Source organism: Chlorocebus sabaeus, chromosome 25 (assembly GCF_047675955.1).
Source record: "Chlorocebus sabaeus isolate Y175 chromosome 25, mChlSab1.0.hap1, whole genome shotgun sequence".
Lineage (NCBI taxonomy): Eukaryota > Metazoa > Chordata > Mammalia > Primates > Cercopithecidae > Chlorocebus > Chlorocebus sabaeus.
This window is the reverse complement of record NC_132928.1, coordinates 51,034,125-51,046,955: the sequence shown is the minus strand read 5'-3', so window position 1 is coordinate 51,046,955 and position 12,831 is coordinate 51,034,125. Positions and strand designations below refer to the sequence as shown.

At 41.5% G+C, this 12,831-nt stretch overlaps 1 protein-coding gene, 1 long non-coding RNA gene and 1 pseudogene across 4 annotated transcripts in view; 1 reads left to right on the top strand and 2 right to left on the bottom strand.

The window, feature by feature from the left end:
- Positions 1-2,341: 2,341 nt before the first annotated feature.
- LOC140710280 (uncharacterized) lies at positions 2,342-4,970 on the bottom strand. Its single transcript, XR_012091256.1, has one exon. It is a non-coding gene; the product is annotated as an uncharacterized lncRNA (long non-coding RNA).
- RALGPS2 (Ral GEF with PH domain and SH3 binding motif 2) overlaps positions 4,817-12,831 on the top strand; it is a 182,867-nt gene continuing 174,852 nt past the window's right edge. For 2 of the 3 annotated variants that reach the window (XM_007989357.3, XM_007989356.3), the window contains exon 1: positions 4,817-4,999. The gene's annotated coding sequence lies outside the window, so the exon portion shown is untranslated. Of the gene's footprint in view, positions 5,000-6,832; positions 6,926-12,831 lie in introns of all 3 variants that reach the window. The other variant, XM_037985901.2, reaches the window with a different exon arrangement.
- On the bottom strand, positions 4,988-5,785 carry LOC103230522 (uncharacterized; annotated as a pseudogene).

Sequence of the window (12,831 nt, the reverse complement as noted above, 5' to 3'; positions counted from 1 at the left end):
TATGGTGAAGAGTACCAAGTACAGTACTTGTTGGCTCCTGAAGATATCTTGGTACTATAGCTTTTGTTTTTTATCTTTACCTATTCCTGAGGTACCTCTAGGCTATCAGAAATAGGTTCAGCTATACAGTTGGCCTTCCATGTCAATGGGTTCCACATCCATAGATGGAAAATATTAGGGAAAAAATTAAAAATAACAATGCAACAATAAAAAATAATATAAATTTTAAAATATGGTTTAACAATGATTTACATAGCATTTACATTGTATTTGAGATTATAAGTAATCTAGAGATCATTTGAAGTATACGGGAGGATATGCATAGGTTATATGCAAATAACTCTGCCATTTTATTTATTTATTTTTTTTGAGACAGAGTCTCGCTCTGTTGCCAGGCTGGAGTGCAGTGGTGCGATCTCGACTTACTGCAACGTCTGCCTCCCGGGTTCAAGCGATTCTTCTGCCTCAGCCTCCCCAGTAGCTGGGACTATAGGTGCCCGCCACCATGCCCACCTAATTTTTGTATTTTTAGTAAAGGCAGAGTTTCACCATGTTGGCCAGGCTGGTCTCGATTTCTTGACCTCGTGATCTGCCCACCTCGGCCTCTCAAAGTGCTGGGATTACAGGCATGAGCCACTGCACCTGGCCTACTCTGCCATTTTATATCAGGGACTTGAACACCCATGGATTTGGGTATCCTGGAAGTTCCTGTGGATACCAAGACAACTGTACTGTGTTTTATTACTTTAAGACAGAGTTGGTGATATTTCAGGAAAAATAAAAATGGTTTAAATTGTTTCTAGTACTTCAAGATGAAAATCTGTTATTTAGAATATCTAATTATATCCAATCCCTTACTGCCCCCTTTCCTAATACTGTCAGATAAACAAGTCATTACTAAAACTATCTTTTTTTTTTTTTGAGACGGAGTCTTGCTCTGTCGCCCAGGCTGGAGTGCAGTGGCACGATCTTGGCTCACTGCAAAGCTCTGCCTCCCAGGTTCAAGCGATTCTCCGAGTAGCTGGGACTACAGGCGCCCACCACTACGCCCAGGTAAATTTTTTTTTTTTTTTTTTTTTTTTTTTTTTTGTATTTTTAGTAGAGACAGGCTTTCACTGTGTTAGCCAGGATGGTCTCAATCTCCTGACCTCGTGATCTGCCCGCCTTGGCCTCCCAAAGTGCTGGGATTACAGGCGTGAGTCACCGCGCCCGGCCTACTAAAACTATATTTAAAGTTAATATTGAAAAGCATAAGTGTATGCAAACATTTATATACTTTCCGGCCTTTTGAAGAATTATTCTAGGAAAACATTAACGATTATTAAGCAAATAAATCCCTGCTGCTCAACACCCCACATAGAGTTGCCCCTGTGAGATGCAACTTCACTGTAAATGTAAACTGTAAAATTAATATGGTGCTCAGATTTGAACGGACTGTTGATTATCTTTGTTGTTCGTATCTGGAGACTTGTGACATATCTCTCCTAATTGGGAATTACGGCAGGCTCTCCTTCTACCATAGTGTCAGTTTTCTGGAAAATGTCTGTCTAGCCCTTGGAAGTTCCCTTACGCGTCCTTTCCCACAAGGTGAATTTTGGGAATGCTAACTTTGACTTTATTTTAAATTGTGATATTGTAAACACAACCAACACATTTCTTCAAAATGTCCAGCAACTATATATATTTGAAAAAAGAGATTAAAGGTTAGAGAAATAACAAAGGTATATGTTATTACTGAAATTCTTTTGGTTGTAATAGAATTAGGTATTACTGAAAAAATAAGCTTTCTTACCATGCCAGTTTGATTTTGTTTTGACAGCTGTAATGAATTGTGTTGCTTGTTGATTGGTTTATTGCAGTGGTGGTCTCTTTGAACTGTTTGTTCTATATCTAAATTAGTTCCTTGGCTTGCCCCTTGGAAATAATTTTGATGGATAGTAATAAAACTATTACATAATGGTGATTCCTCTGAAATGACTTTTAAGTATATTCAATTCTTATTGATTTCTATTTTACATAATGGCATTTCTATTTTATACATTAGTACTTTTTGTTATACTAAGACTTTGCATATTTCTTGTATTTTGGCAAAAGCAATTGGAATCCATAAAGCAACGCACAGAATTTAATTGTGATAAAAGTGCTCTGGTAAAGAAAATTTGGTGTAAAAAGCCACTGCTTTCATTTATCAATGAATGGGAAGGGACACTTATTTTATAAAAGAGATTGAGGACAAACTTTTTTCTATATATTTTTTCTATATATATATATTTTTTGAGACGGAGTCTCGCTCTGTCGCCCAGGCTGGAGTGCAGTGGCCGGATCTCAGCTCACTGCAAGCTCCGCCTCCTGGATTTACACCATTCTCCTGCCTCAGCCTCCCGAGTAGCTGGGACTACAGGCACCTGCCACCTTGCCCGGCTAGTTTTTTTGTAGTTTTTAGTAGAGACGGGGTTTCACCGTGTTAGCCAGGATGGTCTCGATCTCCTGACCTCGTGATCTGCCCGTCTTGGCCTCCCAAAGTGCTGGGATTACAGGTTTGAGCCACTGCGCCCGGCCTTTTTCTATATTTTTATATACAACTTCTTTTTTTCTTATGAGGTAGGACCTCTGTCTGTTGCCCAGGCTGGAGTGCAATGGCGCAATCTTGACTCACTGCAACCACTGCCTCCCGGGTTCAAGTGATTCCCCTGCCTTAGCCTCCTGAACAGCTGGAATTACAGGCAGCAACCACCAAGCCCGGCTAATTTTTTTGTATTTTTAGTAGAGACCAGCTTCACCATGTTGGTCAGCCTGGTCTCGAACTCCTGACCTCAGGTGATCCGCCTGCCTCAGCCTCCCAAAGTGTTGGGATTACAAGTGTGAGCCACCACGCCCGGCCTATATACAAATTCTTAATCTTACCAAGTTCACAAATTTGAACTTAACACAACTCTTAAAGTTAATAAAAGTATTGTTTTATAAGTTATCAATGTGAGAAACAGATTTGGGCTAATTATTCAAACTCGAATTCAGTAGGCATAAGAATTTAGTATATCTATGGCCTTACTCATGAGTCATATGGTTTTTTCTTTTCAAAGTCCAAGTGAAAACTTCACTGCTTTTACAATAAGCTGTGAAAATTATTGGCAGATGTAGGGACCCTGGCTTATTTATATCTATGAAACCCTAATTCTAGTTTCAAGTAATTGTATGACATTTAACAACATAAGAGTTCCATTCCTCAGTTTTCCTATTTCTCAAGAGCACTTAATTATGTGTGATAATGGTATGTATGTTGTATGTATTATTGTTGGCATATAGCCAACAACATTTTCCTTAATCTCTTAGTAACACTTTTAAAAGACTAAACATTTACCCAACTCAATAACTGGAAGGGGTTTTTCCTCCAAGTGCTAAATCAGTTTGTTGTTGTTTATTTGGGACTTGAAGCAACTAACATCTACGGGAATACTTTCTGTATACATAATGCATTTCTCTCCTTTTTACCAATCATCTTCCTTTTTTTCTTTTCTTTTTTGGACTCTTGTCATTTGAAATATTGGTGGCGGGGGAACGCTTTTTTTCTTCTTTTGATTGCTCTACTTCTTCTAGTGATTTCGTCATGATTCAAGACTTTCTTTGAAAGTAAAATGGAATAAAAATGAAACACTGTGAACTTTGTTGCCTATCCTTGCTGTTTCTCTTTTTGACTTAACTTTGCGTTGGGGTGCTTTAAAGAAGTAACCCTATTTGAGAGAAGGGGGTCGAAAGGCATTCTTGCTTCCCCAACTAGAGTAAAAGGGCTATGACACAAGGCAATCAAAGGAGGAAATAATTAGCATTCTTCAACGTTCAAGATTAATCAGTTCTGTTTAGCGATTATTAAAGGGAGGAAAGAAACCAAATGGGAATAGTGAATTATTGGTCCTTTCATGTTTTACACTTAATGCTGGTACATAGTATTCTTTCCACATTCTACTGCACATTGCCTAGAGAAAGAACTGCAGATCATCAAATAATTATCCATTTCCAAATGGTCTAATGACAGCAGATACAAAGGCGGCTCACTTAAAACCTTCCGTTAACAGTCACACTGCATCAAATGGTGCTAGTTTTAAGTAGGCCACCCATTTAGTACACTCTCTGAAACACCTTTCCGCCCAATTTCTGTCATTTGCCCCTTAAGTCAAGGGTAGGACCCTGCGTGACATCTACAAAGGCCTACTTCTAACACCTCCCGAATCTTAATGTGTGAGGATACTGATCACCATAATTTGTGACCCTATCTACGGCAGTGGGGTGACTCGCCACATCTGGAGCCCCCTCATTTGTCCGCAGTGACTTCTAAAAACACCGCTGGCGCGGGCTGAATATTTGATCTTTGGGCTAAGTGCTTCCAGACTTTGGCCTTAAAGGTGAAGAGCCGGGCGCTGAAGGCCACAGACATCACCGCGGATTTCACAGAGGGCCGCGTGCCGGGAGCGGGTGGCCAGGCGGTGGCGGACGCCCCACCTGTCCATCCTCCCACCCCTTCCCGCCCCCTTCTTTGGCCGGTGGGAGCCGCTTCTTTCAGCAGGCGCCGGGCGGTGGGGGTTGCGGCTGGCTGCGCGCGCTGCGGACACCGATCCCCCGCGGCAGTTGGGCTCAGCTGGGCCGAAAAGCTGCGGGCTGGAAGCGCGAGGTTAAGACCCTGACGGCTGCAGCGCTCAGGGGCCCCGCGAGCGCGCTCCGTTGGTGCGCGCGCGCGCGCGGCTCCGCCCCGCCCGCTTGGCGCGCGCCCTCGCCAGGTCCGCTCTCTTCTCCCACCCCTGGCGCGGACGGGGTGGTTCCAGCTCACTCTCCTCCCCCGAGCGGCGGCAGCGGCGGCGGCGGCGGCGGCGGCGGCTGCTGCGGGCGCTGAATGAGAGACGGTGACTGTTCGGGTCGGCGAGCGTTACTCTAGGCGGCGGCTGTGGCGGCGAAGCGTGAGGCCGGCGTCGTCTTTCCATCCTCTGAGGCGACGGCCGCGGCTGCACAGGTCGGTGGGCTCAGGCCGCGGGGCGATGCGGGGGAGGGAAGGAGGGTGGGTGCGCGGCGCCCCCCGGGCGGCGCGGGGAATGGCGGCGGCGGCGGCGCTGCGGAGTGTGGCTCTGCCGGCCGCGGGCCCCGGGGCTGCTCTCCCTGCGCGCAGGGAGGGGGTTGCGGAGCTGGGGCTGAGGTAGTGGGGCGCTGGGGGGCGCGCCTCCCTCGGCCGCGGGTTCTCAGAGTCGGAGCGGTCGTGGGGTCCCCGCTTGGGGGCGCCGTCCTGAAGCCGGGGGCGCGGCGACCCCTTGAACCCGCCTTGCTCTCCCTCTTGGGTGGCGGAAGCCCCCAGCCTCCACCCGCGCTGTTCTGACGCCCAGCGGCGCGTCAGCCTCCCCTCAGGTGAGCCCGATCCCGGACCTCGGAGCCAGGACCAGCAGAAGCCGGGCCACACCCCCTCCCCTGGCCCCGGCGGCTGCGCCCAGAAGCCTGGCCGCAGAGTTGGCCGCCCGCGAACCCGCGGACTCGCGGTCAGGGTGACCTGTTGCAGAGCGGCCCGCAGCCCAAGCTGCCCCGCCAGCCCCGGCCCCGGAGGGGCTGCGTCCTGCGCTGGCCTCGGGCCGGTCGCGCGGCCCGGGTGTGGGGCAGGGGCTGCAGCCTCAGGTCGGTTTGCTGTACAGCCAGGAACCGGGCTCTAGAAAAAAGGAGATTCCGAACGTATCTCATCAAACACTTGCAAAGCCAGGAGATCTATCTGCAAATATCCGGAATTCCATTGCAGTATCGGATTAGGTAGGCTCATAAACACTGTGCTTTGGAGGTGATTTGGAAGAAACGCGAGCCATGAGCGAGGAGCTAATTTCTGGAAAATAGCCGTAAACCTGTGCGGAGCGAATTATTCCCCCCACCAGCTCCCCCCCTCCCCCCCCCCCCCCGCCAAGCTCTTTTCCTGTAGCTGTGTGTTTTGTAGACGCAGGCCAGTTTCAGTGTACGTGGGCGTGTTTGGGAAGAAGCTGCGAGCTGATAGGAGGTACCTAGTACAAATGTTAATTTGTTTGAGCTGGGAGGGGTAAGGGAGGAGGAAGAAAGGGCACTGATGTTAGCTGTGGAGGAGGGGCAATTGAAATACTAAATTTCTTTAAAAAAAAAAAAAAGCTCTAAAAGAAATATCTAATGCCTAGTGTGTATTTAAGACCATAAAGTGGAAACATACAGGCAGCAGTTAATTGAGCTTTATCGTTTATGCTCCCTGAATTTTTTTTCCCCAACACTTTAGTTGCTATAGAGAGCCTTGTTTTCTTACCAGTGTTTGTGAGTTGTCTTGGGTATTTTTCTGTATCGACCATTAGATCGATTCCTGTTCAAGTTTCTTTGAAGATGACCATCAGAATGTTAGGAAACTTTTCAGTCCGTGTTTGCAGAGTATTGCTGTTAGGCAGATCATAGCTTGCTCATTATAAAGCCTGTTCCACTCAAGATAATTATGCTTGTACAAGTGCTATAGAACAAGTGCTATAGAATCGTACGTGTAAGTGTATTTCTCTTACTGCTAAATATCTTACTTTAGAATTATGAGGAAACTTCCAAAACTAAACATCCAAACAGTATTATTTTAACAAAGATAACCTCTAACTCAAGCTTTGTAAGCATGAAGTTTATCATGTAGCTTCAAAGGTCTTTTTAGGCAGATCTATATATCAAGATGTAAAGGCATTAATGCCATTTGGGATAAATAATTTCAGTGTATTTTAAGCCTAGTTCATTTTTTCTTTTTAAAATTCAGCATAGTTTTTAAACGGTAAGATGTACATTTTTTCCATTATATTCCACTTTTTTTTTTTCTTTTAAGGTGGATTCTCCTTATTTGGCTGAGGCTAGTCTCAAACTCCTGAGCTCAAGCGATCCTCCCGCCTCAGGCTCCCAAGGAGCTGGGACTACAGACGTGAGCCACTGTGCCTTATTTCACTTTTCATTGAATTAAGGAATTTGACTTTTAGTAATACTTTGGGGCAGGACCCTGGAAATACTGTTTAGTTTGCCTAGATTTTTTTCAGATTGCAACATAAATTTGAAGATAACACTTGTATTTGTCAGGACACAACATGCTTTTCTAATATTTATATGTAATACTCGAAAGAATACAACAAATTTTCCTGAGAGAAAACGTAACTGAAAAACTGGCTTTGTGAGTCAGATACATATGTGAGTAATATATTTGTGTGTGTGTTTTTAAATACCTGGTACGAGTCTTTTTATTACGTCATTAGAGTTGAGTGTAGTGAATGATGGATATATAGGTGAAATTGTCCTATTGCAACTTAAAACACTTAAGCTTTTTCCAGAGGCTCAGTTCATTCACGTATTTATTGGGTACCTACTTGGTGCCAGTTAGTCCCCTAGAGGTTGGGGACACAACAGGGGAAGAGACAGGTCTGTGCCCTGATGGAGTTTAATAATAAGTGGGCAAAAATGTTAGTTTAAAAGTTTAAGAAGTAGAAACTCCTCTGATAACTTTTTGGTTAAGGATATTGTTTTTCTCTTTCTGAGGATAGTGGGAATTATTGCCTGGAGAACAAAAACATTGACAAATGTTTTTAAAATATGCCTATGTTTATATACTTTGAGCTTCTGGTTACCAAGTATACCAAAGATAAATATTCTACCTGAAGTCAGATGATGCATAGTTTACATGTGGTTAGATAGCCTTATTCTTTTGGTTTATGTAGTTAAATGAAATGTTTGCTGAAAATATTCTCTCTTGGCACTTATTTATAAGGGAATCTAAATTTTTTTTTGGTCTAAAATTTTAAAATATCACCTTTTTCTTTCTGGCTATCAGTGAACCAATTCCTTGACAATCTGGTTTTCCAGAAATTTTTAAAATAACTTTTAAACCTTAAACTAAACTCTTAATTGAAATTTATTTAATCAAATTTGTTTTCTTTTGTGAGTTAAACTTTAAACCCATTTATTGTCTCCCAAAGCATGCTTTTTTTTTTTTGCTATGTAAAATAGACACATAGTTTGGGTTTACTTTTAATTTTAATGATACACGGTTTGAGAATAAGGTATGTTGAAATGTATCCATTTTTTGAATATGAGATATTGTGTAATGCCTGTATTTGGAATAAAATTGTCACTTTAATCTGGCTACTTTTTTTTAAGTTAATTTTCAGTGAAAGATAATTCAAATAGCTTGAAACTACCCCAGCCTGAGGTTCCTTGGAGAGGAAAATGAATGTATTGCATTACCCTATAAATTGTTTCTTTAAATGTGTCTTAAATTTCCTGTTGTTTCCTTTTTAGTGAGAGAATAAAGATTGAGTGTGATAAATTTTAGTACCGTGGAATTAATGTGGAATCTTTTTTGATTTAATGTCTTGAGCTTTTGATTTAGGAAAACTTTTAACTACATAATAGAAATAAAACACTGGAATTTAACATGTGTTACATTTACCTATTCTATGGAAAGAAAAAAGTTTGAATATAAATTTACATAGTTATTTTACTAAGTACCTAGTTAGGGATATGGGAAGGATCTATATAGACATACAGGTATGTGGATATAGCAGTGTTCATATGACTTAGCTTGAGGAGTCTTGGCAGTTTATTTCATTACAGAGAAACTTTTGGTTCTGGCTTTTGAATAATACATTATTTTGGAGTGTAAAAGACTTGAATCTCTCATCTTGAATTTAATTGATAGTTTTCTGTTATTTCACTTACATGACCTTTTTTGTTTTTCAGAACAGATTTTCTTTAGTTTGATTTCCTTTTGTTGTTCTGGAAGAAGTCTTTTCTGAAAACCCTATTAAATAGCATCCCCCATCGTACTCTGTGCCTTTGCCTTGCTTTATTTATTTATTTTTACATCATTGCTTTATCTGACATTAGAACATACATTAATTTATTATCTGCCTCCCTCTCTGATTGTAAGCTTCATGAGAGCAAGGGCTTATTTTGTCCACTGTTGTCTTCCTAGCACCTAGAAAAGTATCTGACACATAGTGATGCTCAGATATTTGTGGGGTATTAATTGTTATGAATAAAGGACCCCTGGTTTTGTTCTCTTTTTAAAAAAATTAATATTTGACTTATACAGCTGTGCAGTTAAAAAGAAAATTGTACTACAAGGGTTATACAGGTTGAGCATCCCGAATCTGAAAATCTGAAATCCAAAATGTTAAACTTTTTGAGTGCCAGCATGACTCTCAAAGAAAATGTTCATTGGAGCATTTTGAGTTTTAAATATTTGGATTTGGGATGCCCAACTGGCAATGCAAGTCTTCCAAAATCTGACAAAATCTGAAATTCAACAAGATTTGAAATCTGAATTTTTCTGGCCCCAAGCCAGGTACTCAGATAACCTGTAATTAAAACTCCAGTCCTCTGTCTCATCTCTTTATGACTTTCCCTCGTGTGTCCTGCTCTCAGAGCATCCATAGGTGCTTCTTCTGATATTTATTTACATAATTTAAAAATGATATACTTTTACTGTTTGTTTTTCAATTTCATTTATTTATTTTTTGAGATGGAGTATTGCTCTGTCGCCCAGGCTGAAGTGCAGTGGCATGATCTTGGCATACTGCAGCCTCTGCTTCTTGGGTTCAACTAATTCTCCTGCCTCAGCTTCCCAGGTAGCTGGGATTACAGGCATGTGCCACCAAGCCTGGCTAATTTTTGTATTTTTAATAGAGATGGGGTTTCACCATGTTGGCCAGACTTCGAACTCCTGACCTCAACTCTTGACCTGCTCTCCCCGGCCTCCCTAAGTGCAGGGATTACAGGTGTGAGCCACCATGCCTGGCCCTGTTTTTCAATTTTAGATATTATCTATTGGCTTTCTTCTGTGGTAGATGAGTCTATGCTTTAGGATTCTTGTGCCACCTTGAAATTTCTTTCCCACTGTCTTCCCAATATAGTCGTGCTTTTGATTAAATCAGTGTTTGTTTACATTATTATGACTTTGTAAATATGTTTACAGTGGAACCTTACAGTGTACTATGATTATATTTCTTGGAGTTGATTTTTTTCTTTTTATTTCTTGGTTTCCTATTTGTCTCTGATTTTTTTTCTACAAAGTGTCCCAATATCATCAAACACATCAGGTAATTAATTGACCACTCAGTTTTTTAAAAAAGAATGAAATTCTTCTTGAGCTGTCTTATCTTCTTGCTCAAATCTGCACTTTGCCCACCACTTATTCTGTGTAGCTATACTTGTGACTTCCCTTTATCATGATTCTGAGAATTCTTTTTTTTTTTTTCTTTTTTTTTTTTGGAGACAGAATTTTGCTCTTGTTGCCCAGGCTGGAGTGCAATGGCATGATCTCAGTTCACCACAACCTCTCCTTCCCGGGTTCAAGCAGTTCTGCCTCAGCCTCACAAGTAGCTGGGGTTACAGGCATGCGCCACTACACCTGGCTAGTTTTGTATTTTTAGTAGAGACAGATTTCTCCATGTTGGTCAGGCTGGTCTCGAACTCCCAACCTTAAGTGATTCGCCCACCTCGGGCTCCCAGAATGCTGGGATTGCAGGCGTGAGCCACTGCACCAGCTGATTCTGAGAATTCTTTTTGCCATTTTTCTGTGTTGGAGCCTCTGATCTCTGGATCCATGTCCTCCACTTTCTTGATTTACTCCTTTGTTTTAGTGAAATGCATCCTTTGGCAACTTTAAAGAAAGAGTATATGAAGAGGTAAAATTTTTTAGATGTGTGTATTGCTGAAAATATTTTCCTTCTGCCTTGACACCTGGTTGATAATGTGGCAGGGATAGGTATAGAATTCCAAGGTAAAAATCATTTTCTCTCCAAATTTAACAGATGATTATAAGTTTCTAGTTGTTTTAGTTTTTGTGTTTTTGAGAGAGTCTCCTCTGTCCCCCAGGCTGGAGTGCAGTGATGTGATCTTGGCTCAGTGCACCCTCCGCCTCCTGGGTTCAAGTGATCCTCCTGCCTCAGCCTCCCAGGTAGCTGGGATTACAAGCGTACGCCACCACACCAGGCTAATTTTTGTATTTTTAGTAGAGATGGCATTTCACCATGTTGGCCAGACGAGTCTCAAACTCCTGATTCAAGTGATCCACCTACCTTGGCCTCTCAGAGTACTGGGATTACAGGTGTGAGCCACCATGTCTGGCCTGATTTTCTAGTTTGAAGTGGTTATTGAAAAGTCTTATGCCATTCAAAATCTTCATGCTTCATACGTGATCTGGCCCTAAGATCTTTTGTCTTCAGTATATCTGATATGTCCCTGATATTTTATGTATCTTGTAGGGATTTTACTTTATTTCTTCTGCACTGAATTTAGTGGGCACTTGCAACCAGCAGCGTTCATGATTATATGGAGAGGAGATATGATCTAGTTTAGAGGTCAGCAGACTTTTTCTTTGAAGGTTAGATAGTATTTTAGGCATTTTGGGCAATACAATCCATTACTGCTACTCCGCTTTGCTGTTGTCAAATGAAAGCAGGCATAAGCAGTGTGGACTGTGGTTTGCTGACACCTGATCTTGTACAAGCAAAAGGATTAGCCTTTGCTTTACCAGGAGTAGCAAGAGTTACTATAGAAATAGGAGAAAAAGACAAGTATATGGATAGACACATCATGGTGGTAGCTTGAGAACGTTCTCATGAGTGTTTCAGTTTACCTTTGTATATAGAGACCAAGCTCATCATCTGAGAGTAAGGAAGAATGGGAATAAGTATTAGAGGTTTGAGAAGGAATAATACATGATGTAGCCATTTGTCAAAAAGTAAAAAAGTGAATAGAAGAGGGAGAGTATGATTGCCAGGCAGTAGTAAGGGCTCCCTTGAGATACGTGATTCTGAATTTTTTGTTCCTGATTTTTTTTTTTTTTTTTGAGATGAAGTCTCACTCTGTTGCCTAGGCTGGAGTGCAGTGGTGTGATCTCAGCTCACTGCAACCTCTGCCTCCTGGGTTTAGGCAATTCTCCTGTCTCAGCCTCCCAAGCAGCTGGAACTGCCAGCCCGTGCCACCACACTCAGCTAATTTTTTGTTTTTTTAGTAGAGACGGTTTTACCATGTTAGCCAGGATGGTCTCGATGTCCTGATCTCATGATTCGCCCGCGTTGGCCTCCCAAAGTGCTGGGATTACAGGTGTGAGCCACCGTGTTCAGCCACATTCCTGATTTTAATAGGAGTACCTTTAACGTTTCATCATTAATTATAATGCCTTAATATTAGTTTTGATAAATAACTTAAGACTTTCGGTAGATATGCTTTGTCATACTAGTTTTCTAAGAGTTTTTTTTTTTTTTTTTTTTAAATCATAAAAGTGTTGAATTCATCAGGTACTTTTTCTTTGCAGGTAGAGATGATCATCTTTTCCATTAATCTGTTAATAAGATGTATTACATTAATAGATTATCTCCTGTTGAACCATCTTTGCATTCCTGAGTTAAACCATATTTAGCTGTGGTGCATTTTTTCACCCACACTGCTGAATTTGACTTGCTGGTGTCTTAGAGTTCAAGATCTACATTTATCAGTGAGGTTTATATGGGTGTATTTTGAATTCAAAATTACGCTGACTTCATGAAATCAGTTGTGAAGCTTTCTTTTTTCACCCCATTATCAGAAATAGTTCTGTAAATAGAGATTCTTTGCTCCTTGAAGGAGCTATAGATTTAATATGAAAATTTCTAAAACAAGACATGGAAAATTATCTGTATGACCCTCTTGGAGGCAAAGGCTTTTTAAACCAGGATGCAAAAAGTACTAACCAGAAAAGACTGTATTTCATTAAATAAGAATGTCTATTCATTAAAGAATACTATTAAGAGAAAAAAAAGGCAAGTAGCACACTGGAAGAGGTGTTTGCAATAC